At 44.0% G+C, this 15478-nt stretch overlaps 1 protein-coding gene across 2 annotated transcripts in view; it reads right to left on the bottom strand.

Annotated features, from left to right (window-relative positions):
* The window catches only part of SMPD3 (sphingomyelin phosphodiesterase 3), a 251449-nt gene extending 236845 nt beyond the window's left edge, over positions 1 to 14604 (bottom strand). For both annotated transcript variants that reach the window (XR_014158881.1, XM_081871572.1), the window contains exon 1: positions 14416 to 14604. The gene's annotated coding sequence lies outside the window, so the exon portion shown is untranslated. The remainder of the gene's footprint in view (positions 1 to 14415) is intronic.
* Between the last annotated feature and the right edge of the window lie 874 nt (positions 14605 to 15478).

The raw sequence follows: 15478 nt of genomic DNA, 5'->3' as shown, positions 1-15478 counted from the left end.
TGTGACCAACACGGAACTTTACTGGTCACACAGAATCACATGTTTTACAGAAGACACTGACAACTAAGAAGATGGCTGATCAGCTGTAGTGTCCCAACTTCTCCTAAAAGGCTCACCTGGTGCCACCATTGCAATCTTTAGACATAACATATTTATATTTTAAAAAAGCATTGGCTCAAGATTCTGAAGTGCTTTTTACATATTGTTGACTCTTTTTTTAAAGATTGGCTGGTTTTATATGTGTGTTTATCTGCATCTAATGTATGTGTGTGTGTGTATAGTAAATCACCCTGAGATAATTTTTGTTGATGGGAGGTATTGAAGTTTTATCAATGCATATTAAGGTACTAGCAATGCACATATACATACAGCATGTCTCTATTCTTTAAAAACCTATATTCTGCTATTTTCAAATCATTTATATAATTCCTTTTGTCTGGGTTTTGTTTTTGTTTATTTTAATGGTATTCCCATAAATTGCTGTGAGTGTGGAAGGCTTTCCTGGAATTTGGCTTGAAAGAGGCACTCTAGCATAGTCCATAGAATCAGTGGCAGTATATGCTTTGTTGCAATGTAAGTGTAGCATCCATGACAGCTTCTCCCATTGGCAAATGTCCCCCAGGACCAAAGAGATTGCTGACCTCTGGTATCCACGCTCACCTGGGAATAAGTCTCATTGACCTCAGTCAATGGATTGCACTATGAAAGCTCCAGTTTCTGTGACACTCCCCATTCTTTGTGGGAAAACAAAAGCAGGCAAGGATTCATTTACTGCATGCTAAGAAGTAGCACAAAATCTTTGTTGCATCCAAATTTAGTGGGACCCAGCAATTGTCAAAGGACCCTTGTAGCTGGCAGTCTGCCTAATGAATATTCCATCAGACAAAATCCTTCGGGATACTATTCCTCTCATTAGACAAGAGCCTCTGCCCTTTGTTCAGAGCTCTTCAATAATATTCAGCACAAAGGTTTAAAAGGAACTTGGGTTGGTGGGGGAGAAAGAGTTATTCATGTTTAAAGCAACATCTGAAACCCGAGAGATGACGGAAGGGCCACTGGGAAGCCGCCGCAGCTCTTTGGGCCTCATTTTCGCACCGCTAAGCGGGCTTTGTACACAGCGCCAAGGTGTTTGGTTTTCAAAAGGCCTTTATGATCCCCTAATAGTTGGTGCTTGGAGAGAAGAAGGTATTAATCATGCAAAGCCATTTTGCGAACAAGGATCGCTCCAAGGGGCAGGTAAAACCTTTCCTGTCAAGTGCCGCCAGAGTCCAGAAGTCTTCCAAAACAACTTGGCAGAAGGAGGATGGGGACAACTGACTGCTTCAACTGCGTTATTGCAAAAAAAGGCAAAATTACATATAAAAATGTGTCGATCAGGTGAAATGCACACAAAAATGGATACACATTTTCATGCGGAGTTCTGTTTTGTTTTTAATCGTGATCACAAACTGATGTGGAAATGAGCAGAAAGCTTAAGGTTGGGAAAATGAGGGAAACTGAAATTTAGAGATTCACCAATCTCTACCTCTATCTTCATGTTGCACCCACATACCGTAATCTTTCAGACTCTTTTAGAACAGTCTTCAGAACAGGTACTTGGGGAGGCTAAAACCACTCTGAGCACCATTGATTCCAGGTTTTGGGGGTTGCTCTTTGCCAACATGCTCTCAGTCCCCTCAATTCATAGTGTAGAGGCCCAATTCTTTCTCCCTCTGCTGGTGCCTTCAGCCAACTCCCCTGCCCCAAAACCATTTCTGAGAATTCTTTCACTAGCTTTCATGACTTCTGAATCTAGGAGTGATCCAGACCTAGAGTGGGGGGCTGCTCTGGCACCCCTCTGATGCCACCACAATCCCCATATGGGGATATTCCTGCATATTCCTGCATCGTAGGGGGTTGGCCTAGATTATCCCCTTCCAACTCTACAATTCTATGGTTCTGTGATCACCAGCTTTGAGACGAAAGGAGCACACCAGAAGGAGACTATGGAATGGAGGAGGAGGAAAACCCATCTTCAGGCTGTTTAAGGTGTGGAAGATGGAAGAGGTAATCTGGAGACAGAAGCATAAAAGGCCTCAGTCTGGCTGCAAACTTTGCTGGAATAAGTGGGAACTGTCTGTGCTGAGGCAACTTTTGACCAGCCTCCAGTCTTGCCACTTTCTCCATAGGATCTGGCATTGGACCAGTATGGACAATACTGAGCTAGGTGGTCTGATACTGTATAAAGCAGCTTCCTATGTTCCTATGCATGTCCACATGCCACAGCAAACATTCCAAAAAGAAGAAAATGTAATTGCTATGTATAATGAATGATTCAGATGGCCCTTTGTTATGGGAATAGTGGTGCGTTCCAGCCATGGCCAAAAAGTGTCCAGCCATATGCTGAATGATAGTGTGAATTGCCAAAGGTACCAGATTAAACATTATCATCCAGAGTCTAGTTTTACATTCAGGCAGAGAGAGTATAAGGCACAGAGGACCCACTGCTGAGGTGCCTTCAGGATGAGAAATACATTTAGTATAATCCACTTGCTCTAAGGACAAAGCTTGGAGGGGGAGAGAATCAATAAAAGATGTGAGAAAAATGAGAAGAGCAAAGCCTGTTAAGAAAAAAAAAAGTAGCAGTTGTTCACACTCCAAATGAGAAATCCTCAAAAATTATAGTTTCATTTGCAAAAGACTATTCAGGATATTCTAGACCAGTCAAAAACCATTTTCCTGAAGATAGCAAGCTATAAACAGAGTGACTTCACTGCTTAGGAATTAACCTAAATTGGAAGCCTAGTGCATATTATACAGATTATTATTATATCTTGAGCATTTATACATCAGGCTGATAAACCTCTTCTGGGGAATGCCTTGCTCTGGTCTTTGTGCCAAAGCTGTCTAATTCCTGTTAATTAAAAAATAAAATTTCTGAACATGTCTTACTTCTCCACTTTATGGAAAATGTGTGTGTGTGTGTCTCCAAATACCAACCCAGCATCTACTTCCTCCCATATTGCCATTAACATATACTTATATTAACTGCTCCAATAACACATTAATTAATAAATAATAATAATAATAATAATAATAATAATAATAATAATAATAATAATAATAATAGTTTAAGAATTTACCCACCCTTCACCAGCAGATCCCAGGGCAGGTTACAACAAATTTAAAATTCAGAATTTAAAACACAGCGTTACACTTGATTAAGGAGCCATAGCTGCATGGTATCCCCTTCTTTTCATGTTGAAGGTCCCAATCCCTGGCACCTCCAGGCAGGACTTACAATAAAGTAGGTAAACATGTAAATAACTGGTTATTATGTCCATGTGAAACATCCCTATGCATGGATTTGGCTTCTATTTTATTTCAGGGAGACAGGAAGTAAGTGGTTTTTACTTCCCAGTGTAACGTTAAGGGAGCCGTCTATGGCAGCTGCAAATGCTGATTCTTGCACCCTGAACCCTCCAATGAGGTCCCTGTTCAATGTTGCAGCACCTGTGGCTTATTAGTTAAGAGAAAAGGCAGATAAGAAGCAGTACGACAGAAGTTTATGAAATTATCCATGCCGTGGAGAAAGTGGGCAGGGAAAGGTTTTTCTCCCTCTTTCATAGCATGGGATTCCTGAGCATCCAATGAAGCTGAATGAAGGAACATTCGGGAGGATGGAAAAAAGAAAGGACTTCTTCACATTGCATATAGTTAAACTGTGGGACTTGCTCTAAAAGGAGGCTGTGATGGCCACTAACTTAGACAAGTTCACAGAGGATTAGGCAACTAATCCACAGCCACTGTCAGAGGCAGTAGGCCTCTCAATCACAGTTGCTAGGAACCACAGGCAGGCAGAGTGGCTGTTGTGCATAAGTCCTGCTTGGGCGCTTCTCACAGACTTCTGGCTGGCCATTGTGAGAACAGTATGCTGGACTAGATGGGCCATTGACCTGGTCCAGTAGGTTCTTCTTCTTGTGTTGCTCCACATGAGCCAAAGCAGGAAGGACGCCTCGTCTGCATTTCCTGTCCCCATCAATCAGACACCACCTGGAGCTGCTCTAGGGATGAAAGTCTCAGTGCTGCACTTATCCACACATGCTAAAATTTCTCATATATTACGTATATACATTATTATACTTTTAATATTACGTACACATACACACACACACACCAATACACTTCAGGTTTCCTGCAGTAACCAGCACATAAATAACACATATAACTGCATAAAAATACCTATGCAATTATACTTCTAAAATTATGCAGCAGAAATATAGTACTGCATGGGGCTTGACTATTTTATATGTATCTAATATACATATTCCTTTTCTGTGTCATTTTGCACTTACGTAGTCAGGATTTCTTTCTTTCTTTACAATGATGTACAGACATAAGCAAGTACTTGATGCAAGAGGTAGCCCCGTATAGGTAGAACTTGGATGGATCAGAAACACCAGCTTCTGTGTATAAATCTGTTAAAACTGATTCTTCCTTCATCTCTAAACTGATCTCCTTTGCCCCCGCCCCCCCTGTTTCCACAAGGGAAGTCTTGTAGCCCCAGAAACAGCCTGGTGGGACTTCTGCTTAAGTTCACCTAAAATGCTGCAAGACCATCTCCACACAACTCTGTGCATGCTGAGAACAACTTTTCATCCCCTGATCTACATAGGTAAACAGTGGAGAGGGCATTTCCTCCTCTCACATCTACAAATATGGTCTAACTTCATTAAATGTATCAATTAGGGAGACACAATTTGATACCTACAAAGCTAAACAAACTCTATGCAGAAAATCAATTTTAATCCTGGAAATGTACAGCAGATAATGCAAATTTGTTGCATACATTCTGAGATCGCCCAAGCGCAATGAGCTATCAAGGACAAATGGTGCAGATTATATATGAAATTATAAGAACAATATGTATAACTCCAAAGCTAATTCTGTTCAGGAATTAGCTGCACTGTTTGTTAGGAATTACAGGAAGAGAAATTAATAGAAGTGATTATAAACTTTTTCAATATGCAGTGACTGCGGCAAGAATTTTAATGGCTCAAAAATGGAAACAAGAAGAATTACCAACATTGGAAGAATGGAGACGGAAACTGACGGACTTTGCTGAATTAGATAAACTGACAGGAAAAATTAGATACCAAAAAGATCACAAGTTCACACAGGACTGGAGAAAGTTTACGATTTATCTGGAAGATATTTGTGATGAACAGACAACGCTAGTTGGATTTAAAGAGGCTTTGTGAGGAGAAAGGGTATTGTAAGAGGGAAAAGAGCTGTAAAGATTTATTAACTGGCAATACAATTATAAAGGAAATGTGAATCAAATTTAAAATTATGAGGATTGTGGAGGGAGCGGGGGGAAGTCTAAAAGAATCTTGTATTATATTGGATACGAATGTGTTATTTAAATTTGTAAAAGAAAATTTTTCTTTAAAAATTAATAATAATAATAATAAAAGCTAATTCTGTTCAATATATGGCTTGCGTGTATCCAACTAAGTTATACTCAGAGCAGGCCCACTGAAATGAATGAACCTGTCCATTTCAGCCTCTGCAAAATCCTGAGACCACCACAAACCTCTTTGAAACATGAGCAGCTTCTAATTTTGATTTTTCATTGAGATGGCACCCTGGCAGTGTAATGGCAACTCATTGAAAGAAGAATTAGAAGCTGTCTCTGCAGTACCTTACCCTGTTTTGGATTCGATTTTGCAAAAATATCCCTCTCAGGAATTACTTACATTTAAATTATGACTCCAGTATGCCAGTGTTTGGACTTAAAAGCCATACTTTCTAAGTCACTGTTATTGCTGTAGTAGATTTAGGGGTATGAAAGGCCTTCTGTTTACTGCTTCATATTAACAAAGCATTTGTTTAGCAAGCAGACTGGGATAGATGTTGCCACAAGACCTTAAATTATAAAGCCAGCCCCTCACATGGGTGCTTTTTTCTTTTCTTTTTTGAGAGTAAAATGACAGTCCTCATGGAGGGCTAGAGTAAATCAAATACGACTCTGTCCATCTTGCTTTGGGCAAACTTCCCTAATGAATGTACAATAGCATTTCCCAACATCTCTTATTCTAGGACCTCACTTAGGAACATAGGAAATCAAAGAACTACTCTGCTTATAGAATCATAGAATTATGGAAGGGACCCCAAGGGTCATCTAGTCCAACCCCCCTATGTTCTGAATTTTCACATCAGTATCTGATAAAGATCTCTCTTTAGGATCCATCAATTTCTGAACCTTTCTCTTCCTTTTTTTGCAGGTGTCCGTGGTGGCAACTGGATTGCGAGAGAATGGCCTAGTGCCTATCTTGTTGTCAACTTGATGTGAGATAAATACATTTTTAAAAATTTCTATGCCTCTTAAAATTTGTCTTCGCCTTTGAAATCTGTTGTGTACTAGTAAATTTGTTTCAGCCTAGTTTTTATTTTCTGCTGCCCTCTGCTGCATTCTGATTTCAAATGTTGTATTGTGGCTGTACACAGAGGCAGCCACCTGTTTCACCACCTGAGGAGAAATGGGAATCACTGCCTCTGGCCCTGCCGCCCCTGTGCTGGAACGGCTTGCTCTTGGTGGAGGCAGTGGGGCAGGCAAAGTGCCACCTCTTGCACTTCTGCCGCCTGAGGCACACACTTCACCCCGCTTCATGGGCAGGCCAGCTCTGGCTGTGCAGTAGACTCGCAACTCCCATATGTTAACTGGCTGAAGATCAGCCAGTTGAAATCACGCAGATTTGAGGCATGGAAGGTGCAATGGAAGGTGCATGGAAGGTTTAAAAGCTATTTTTGCACAGGGCTTTCCCAGCACGGAAGGCACTTTTAAGCTCTCCGCCTTGCTCTGGGAGGCTCTTGCACAGGCTCTGAAGGCTCTGAAGAGATTTTGCAGGAACTCAGATGGCCCTGCAATGTCTCCTGACAGTGTCTCAGAGCCCAGAGAGCTGCCTTGCTTGTGAGGTAAGACTTGTTTGGCGTGTTTCCTCCAGAAGGTAAGATAGCTCATGTGGGGGCAGTTCCAAGATATGCACACTATCACTGGAACCTCATTCCTGTGTAAGTTGTGTGTGGAGTGTACTTATTATCTTGTATTCATTCTGTAGGCTGCCCAGGTAACAAATGTTTATAAGGCAGGCTATGAATATAAGTAACTACGTAAGTAAATGAACAGATAATGAAATAATTATCAGGTTGTAAGGTTCTAGTCCATATGGGCAGCCTCCCAGTATTTTGCACTGCATTACTTAAAAGCCTTCCCCTAGTCTCTGGCCCCTTTCCTGCAGAGGTGCATGGTGAGGCAAAGTCATTTTCCACCAGGGAACTCACTGAGGTATGCCTTGCTCAGCTTCCCATGATTCCTAGAAATGCACATTGCAAGCTCACTGGATTGATTAATCAGTTGGTTAAAAGACACCCTGAAGAATATTGATAGACAGGCAGATGGACAGACAGACAGATGATAGACAGGCAGACAGATAACAGGAATCATAGTTCTCCCTGGAATCAAACCTCTACTGTATAAAATGTAATATCAGCACTTCAATCCCGTGCATCTCTGCTCCAAAGTAAATCTTATTTAATTCAGTGGGACTTACTCCCAAGTAACCATGTAGCCAGAGTTGTCTTTGCTGTATCAGCTGATCATTTCCCCAGAACACTGAGATATAAAGGAGAAAGTTTGCAAAAGGAGGGTGTTTGCAGGATTTCTTTTGCAAAACTGGTGTGAGAATATATAGGTCCGTACATACACACACACACACACACACACACAAAATACGTTGCCTAACAGATGAGGGAAATCTATAAAATAATGCTGAAGATCAAGCCTATTAGGCTGCCACCCATATGAACTCATCATCACACGGAGTGGCTGTTGGGCAAATGTTCCATGTCTGCATGGCTCTCCAGTCTGAATAACCCTATTCCCTAGCAAGTGTATCTAGAATCGTAGCCTGAAGTTTCTTTTTAATGTGTCTCCTGCCTTGGGCAACAGTATGATTCTGTTTTCCTTGTTCAATCAGGTTAGCACGGAAAGTGCTTCAGCGACATTCCCTTGTCATGTAGTTGTCCTGTATTTTAGCGCAACAAGGGAAGCATTCAGTTGTAAACACTGAAAGGAAATACTTGTTCATCTATTGGGCTGCTGAAGTCCTGGGAATATGATAGTCGAGTGGCAAAATTGCGAAGCTAAAAATAAGATTGGAGACAGACCTTCTAATCAAATGAAAGCAGAAAACAAAAAGATCAGAGCACCCACCATCTCTCGCGCAGAGGATGTTCTATGCAAAATGCAATCATGGTTTTCAGAGGGGTTTTCAAATCAGTCTGCTACAACAAAAAATACCATTGAATCTGGCGTAGGGATGGGAGTGAAATTTGATTCAAATTGGAATTAAATGTGAATCAAACTAATTTGCACTAAAAATAATAATACGCAAATGGAAATGCATCCTTTGAAATTAGCACTTTCCAAGATAATGCAATGCAATGCAGTTCTCCAGCCCAGTTAGATGTACAAAAATGGATACCCTCCAGTAAAGTGAGCCTAAAAATGGATATATTGATGACAATAACATACAAACATACATATGGGGGGGGGGGATGGATTGCAACGCTGATGAATTTTCATGATGACTTTTTTTAAAAAAAAAAGAATTTGCAAACTGATTTGGAGACCTACAGGCAAAGCTTTGGTGGACTAGAGTCTACATCAGCCTTTCTCAACCTTGGGTCCCTAGATGCTGTTGGACTACAGTTCCCATCATTCCTAGCCAGTATGGCCAGTGCTTGTGAATAATGGGAGCTGTAGTTCAAGAACATCTGGGGACCTAAGTTTACGAAAGGCTGGTCTACATCATCAGATGCATTTAGTGTCCTCCTCAGTTGGCAGAAACAGATGCCTGCAAGGGCAAACGAGTGGCCTTAAACTCTTCAGATCTGCCTCTTTAGCAACATGGGACTGGGTTCCAAAACATCCTGCTTTAATAGACATTCTTTCTCTCTAGTGAGCCCTGAGAACTGTAGCTGGGGTGCAGAGGAGAGGGACATTGCACTGAGCACACAGCCACAGTTTTAGGCAGGTAATGTTGCATGTGACATTCTGTGCAAGCTGCAGGCTTTGTGCTTGCATTTTATTTTGTTTTATTCTTTAACTACTGATGAAATCAGATGTTAAAAACAATCTAAAAAATCCAAAATATAAATAAAACCAGCAGTTTTTAGCATACGCATCATAAAACAAAATGGTGTATTAAAATAACATACCACATTCACAAGTCTGGGTGCAGCAAGCTTGCTTAAACAAAAACAAAGGTTTATATCTGCTATTGTTCCTTGCTGGGTTAGGTTACTTGGGAGACCGGGATTTGTTAAGTCAGTAACAGGAGGGGGAAAGTGGTTAGCCCTGACCCAGCTGCTAAACTGTTGAAGCCACTACAAACCTACAAAGGAGAATTCCTTGAGCAGGTCTAAAGTGATAAGGGAGGCTCCCTTGAGTGCAAAGAGAGAGAGCAGCAAGCTGCCTTTCAGCTATGTCTCTTGGGCAGGGTGTGCGCCAGGGGAAAGTTGTTTAACCGAGGCAACAGCTGTGGAAAGCAACAACTTTGCCTTTTGTAGCATGCTGCTGCAGGCATATCTAAAACCACTGCCTGATAGGGTGGTTCATAAAAAACTATTTTTTGAAAATGCCTGCTCCAAAGGTCTGGTCTTACTACACTAGGGATTATATAGCTATATCTGAAATTTCATGCATATCAGTTAATATCTTGACCCTGCTCCACTGAATTGAAATTTCACCCTTCACGACATAGGAAAACGGCCAAGTAAACAGCTATTTTTGTGGAGGAAGGTCGAGATATTAACTGATATGCATGAAATTTCAGATATAGCTATATAATCCCTAGTGTAGTAAGATAAGACCTTTGGAGCAGCCATTTTTTAAAAAAGTTTTTTATGACCCACCCTACTGCCTAAACAGGGTTCAAGGGCAGGTCTTGACGGAGCCTGGGTTCACAGGGCTCAGACTTGGAAATTACTTGAGCGTTCTTCACTCCCATATTCAACAATATGGGAAAGGGGCAAGCCACCCATGAAGAAAGCAGAAGCAATTCCTCAGGGCGGCAGGCTCAGGACCATTGAGAGGGGAGGCAGATCTGGCCCCCCAAGCAGCAAGCTGCTCATTGCCCACCTCCTCCACTGCCTCCTACCCCCCTCTCACATCCTCCTCTGCCACTGGCACACACCCCGGCCTCTTTTTCAGGCCTCCTTTTTCTCCCCTTTTTCTCAGCAGTTGGGGTGGAAGCAAAAGATGAGCTTGCATCAGGGGCCGGGGAAGAGTCAGTATCAAGGTGGGAGAGGCAGCACTTTCCATTTGGGCTCAACGGCAAAATGTGCTAGGCCAGCCCTGATATGGGAGCACCCCTCCCTCAACATGCATGCATACAACATAAATGTGCTGTGTATTCCACACACACCCCTGCATACGTCCATTATGGATGTGACCAGGGTGCCAGTGACAGTGGCAATATGTGCCTATAGATGTCCCTTTAGTGCAAGAGTGAGGAACTTGTGGCTCTCAATATGTTATTGGGCTCCCAGTTTCCCATTAATCCCTGGCCATGTTAGCTGGGACTGGTGAGAGCTGAGGTCCATTGACACCTGAAAGGCACCATGTCCCTCCTCTCTAGTGTTTTGGGAGCTGCTCTTGTGGGCGCAGCAAGCACTCCATTAGACACATTGGGAAAGTGGTTCTAAGAGCTGGACCAGATGAGCAGAACCCTTGTGCCGAGATGTACCACTGCAGTCTGTGGGGGCGGGGGGGGGAGGCGAAACTCGTGTTTGAAACATCTTCACTTAAAAAACATTACCTCTTAATTAAGATATGGTCAAAAAGTACAAGCCTAGAACCTTCTCCTTGACATGCTAATTTTAGGCGTGAATAGTGCATTTAATGTGTGTATGGCATTTATACAACTGACACCCCTCCCCTCCATTTCAAGCAGTGGTTCTCAGCCTGTGGGTCCCCAGATGTTGTTGGACTACAACTCCCATCATCCCTGAGCTCTGGCCTTGCTAGCTAGGGGTGATGGGAGTTGTAGTTCAACAACATCTGGGGACCCACAGGTTGAGAAAGGCTGGGTAGCATGAAACAGTAAAGCCCAGTGCCACATGGGAGATCTACTCTTCTGTTTTATCTCTCAGCTGACTCTATTTTCTGTACAGTGAGGGTTGTGGCTCTGTAGTACAGCATCTGCTTTGCATGCAGACAGTCCTAGGTTCAATTTTTTGTCATCTTTAGGTTGGACTGGGACAGACTTCCCTGTTTGAAAGCCCAGAGAGCTGCTGCCAGTCAGTGTAGCCATTACTGAGCTAGATGAGCCAAAGATCTGATTCAGTATAAGGCAACTTCCTATGCTTCTGTGGGCGGCATAAGAACTATATACCTGCTTCCCGTAAAGTGTCAAAACAGTGACAGATCTGGAGGCTGATTTCTTACTTTCAATAACTACATGGTTGAATTCCTAAGCTACTCCTTGTAACGAACCCACAGGTACAACGGTGGCCACCCGGACAGTATAAAACAATAATCATAGAATTGTAGAGTTGGAAGGGTAACCATGAGGGTCATCTAGTCCAACCCCTTGCAATGCAGGGGTCTTTTGCCCAATGTGGGGCTCAAACTCACGACCTTGAGATTAAGAGTATCATGCTCTATATATTGATTAATCCCATTCTCTAAAATGGATGCATTGAGGGGAAACACTTATTCATTCTGTTGAAAGGGGTCAAAAAGACAGGTGGTTGTCTCCGACTGAAGTCTACTCAGGGCAGACGCACTGAAATTAATGGACATGACAAATTTAGGTACATCAATTCCAGTAGGTCTACTCTGAGTAGAACTTAGTTGGAGACAACTCAGCAAGCATAGGCAAACTCGCCCTCCAGATGTTTTGGGACTACAACTCCCATCATCCCTGACCACTGGTCCTGTTAGCTAGGGATGGTGGGAGTTGTAGTCCCAAGACATCTGGAGAGCTGAGTTTGCCTATGCCTGACTCAGAGGCTAGGAATGTTCCATTTATTGACACTATGCTATACCTAGTTATCCTTTTATACAGCAGGCATTTTACTACACATGGCGGTGCCCCCCCCCCCAACATCTGAACATTGGTATTGGCATCTTAAGCACACAATAAAGTCCACAGCCCTTTATATGGATTTATTTAACCTGGACTGATTATCATCCCCCCCCCCCCCGTTCTGCACTCACAGTTATACTCTTAAGTGTTATGCTACTACAGTGAGCCAAGACTCTCCACTCCCCCTAGAAGCATGAAAGAAGGGGTGAGGTGGTGGTGAACCCAACCACAGTAATCATGGGTAAAACAAGGCAGTTAAGGTATATAAAGAAGGACCAGATTCAGTAAGTTACCAAAGAGTATTTGGAAACATAAAGGACACGACACCAACCCCAAAGGGGCCTCCCCTTTCTGTGTTCCTTCACTGATCTGCAAGCCTTTCTTCTTGACCAAGATGCTCTTACACTGGCACATTCTGAACACACGTCAGCTGCCAGATACAAAAATGCCCAGCTGGATATGAAATCTTCTTGACTCTGTTCCTGCAGGATCCCAGAAATAAAGGGGGGGGCATGCACAAAATATTGCCAGGAAAGCTTTTCAGGCAGAGAAGCCTGCACAAGAGAGCCAAATGGGCAAACACACCAACAAAAGAAGCACAGAGCTTTGCTTTTTTAAAAAGAAAAAGAAAGAAAATGGCAAACAGAACCATTCATGCAACAATCAAATCAAATAAAAATGGCTGACATTATTAAAAGACACACACAGAGATACAGATACACACCCACCAGCTTATCCTGAAATAAACCACCTTTGTTCTGGGTCCTGGCTGGTTAGTGTTGTGATACACATTTTATTCTGACCATTTTATCAACAGATATTCTGAGTACTTTTGACTTCCAGTGCAGTGCATGCTGCAGATTATCTGTCAGATGGGCATCCTGGATAGAACAGTCCAGAGGTAGGCTGCAAGAAAGACAAAGCCATATGGCAGAGAGCTAATTGGTTTGCGTTTGGCTCCCTCCTGGATTAGGCAGGGCTTCTCTGCTAGTTTTGCATCTCTTTCCCCCACAGCCAAAGGCAAATCATAGGAGGTATTTGCGTGGCCCCATGATTCATTGGCATGGAAAGCATGCTGCTCCTTGATTAAACTTCAATCTCTCTGTCTCTCGTTTTCCACGCCCAGATAAGCACTTCGCCGAGTCGCCCCTGCTGTGCTGCTGACCTCTTTTTACTCCTTGGCGACTGAGAAAACCGTAAGGCGACAATAATCTACCCAGCACCAGAACTGCGAGCAGCACAACCCACCCGGTGCGGGACAAAGGCTTGATCTGGGCACCAGAACTGAGAGTCCGGGAGAGGGGTGCGATATCAGCACAGAGGCAATGTTCCTGGCTTGGTGGCATATGGCATTGCTCAGTATTCACAGCCAGCCCTGTCGCTCGGCACAGAAGTCTGTGGCGTGAACCACTGGTGTGCAACAGACAGTAGCAAAAAATGAAAGAAAAGGAAAAACCAAATCACAAAGGAGAGGGCAGGTCTGCCGTTCGGCCATAAGCACAGCCACGCTGGATTTCCCCCACCGCCTCTCTGCTCCGAGGGATCAACGCCCAACCCAGCTTAGCTTTCTCTCCACCCACCTACCTCAGTCAAACAGTGCTGAATGAGAAAATATTAATCTGTGGAATAAAATTAACCGTAGATTTTGAGGGAGATTTGAGGGGTGGGGGGAGGCAGGTTGGTGAGACGGACTGTACGATGCAAGGGAACCATTTTGCAATCTGGGCTGCCCACCGCCTCCTACTTATGGCTGTAGTAGTGACTCTACTCCACGCTTCACCCCGCATAGTACTATCTCCCCGCAGATGTGCCTGCAGGGACTTGTGGAGCGACTCAGCGCACCCCTCAAGTTATTCTTTTTTTTAAAAAATTATAATTGAGGTGGGGGCATCCTCAGTCTCGCCACCACTCGCGTGACCCCGCCTCAGTGCATAAAAGGAATGAAGCCGCGATCTGCTCGCCTGTTCGCAGTGCCTTCTGGACGCAAGGAGTGTCTGTGCGCGCCGAGGCTTAAGCAAACACACAAAGGATATGAATACATACACCCTTCCGGAACAGCAGAGGCAGGCGCTTGGGGAGGGGCAGCAGCATGGACCACGTTCCCTTTTTCCTTACTCCAGATCGCCTTCCCCACGCTGGAACTCCACACCCGCGCGCAACAGCAGGAAGGCGAGCAGAGCAGCCACTCGAAAAGCAAGATCCCTTTGGATCGCTCCCTTTCTCAAATCCGTATACACACATACACACTTTTATATATATTTGCATAGGTGCAATCGCTTACTGTGCGTGGCAGTGGAGGAAGCCGGATCCCGGTCCCATGCCGCCAGCCAAGGGAGCAGCAGCAGCAGCAGCAGCCGGCGGAGCCTCCTTAAGCGCGAGCGAGGCTCAGCACCTTTGCGCTGAACAGCTCCACACACAGCCTACCCATGCGCGTCGCTTCTCTTGCACCAGCCGCCGCCGCCGCCGTGGCCACCGCAGGCTCCATCCTTCATCCCCGCCCAACTCCGCCCCCGGCTTCTCCCATTGGATGCGCCGCCTGGCTGATTGATGCTGAAGCGATCGTTCCAATTCCACCCCCTCTTTCTTCCCCCAAACACACACACACACACACACACACACGAGTGACGCCAGCCAAAGGAGGAAACTATTTCTCCCAAGCGGGAGTCTAAGAGGAAGGTTTGAACTACAGCTCCCAGCCACCTCTGCGGCGGATCGCTCTCTCGCACGCGCCTCTGCAGCAGGGGGTCCTGGGATTTGTAGTGTTTGCCTGCCAGGAGGTATTCCCCCCCCCCCGCCCCCCAACGAGACAGCCAGGCTCCTATCTCCTGGTGTGCAAAGGTGATAAGGTATCGAGGGAAGGTCCTGTAACCAAGAAAGTGACTGAGGTCCATTTAAAACTTACATGGAGGGGGTCTCAGAGGGGTAGCTGTAAGAACTGGGTTGGTATTAAAGCCATGATTTCTTTGGAAATGCGAAGTGGAATAATAATTATAACCCCTTGAATTCTGCTTTGAATTTGAGCACAATCTTATTAGTACATAGTTAAGTACATGTTTCTATTTAAGCTGTAAGCCACCTTGAGTCCCTGTCTGGGGGGAAAGGTGGGATATACATACATACATACATACATACATACATAGATAAATACATACATACATACTCCTTTGCTGTACTTCCAAATATGCCTGTGGACATATTTTTTTAGCAATCAGTTTTCAACAAAATTATTGAGTGGCCTGAAAGCAGGAATCCCTTGCAAACAGTGTGGTTCCAGTCCCCAGGCCAGCATCTGGTTTACAGTGGGGATAGGAGAGCCAGAGCATCTGAAATCCAGCACTCAGCAG

The sequence above is a fragment of the Podarcis erhardii genome (genome assembly GCF_964252035.2).
Source record: "Podarcis erhardii genome assembly, chromosome: 7".
In the NCBI taxonomy this organism is placed as follows: domain Eukaryota; kingdom Metazoa; phylum Chordata; class Lepidosauria; order Squamata; family Lacertidae; genus Podarcis; species Podarcis erhardii.
This window is presented reverse-complemented; position numbering and strand designations above follow the sequence as displayed.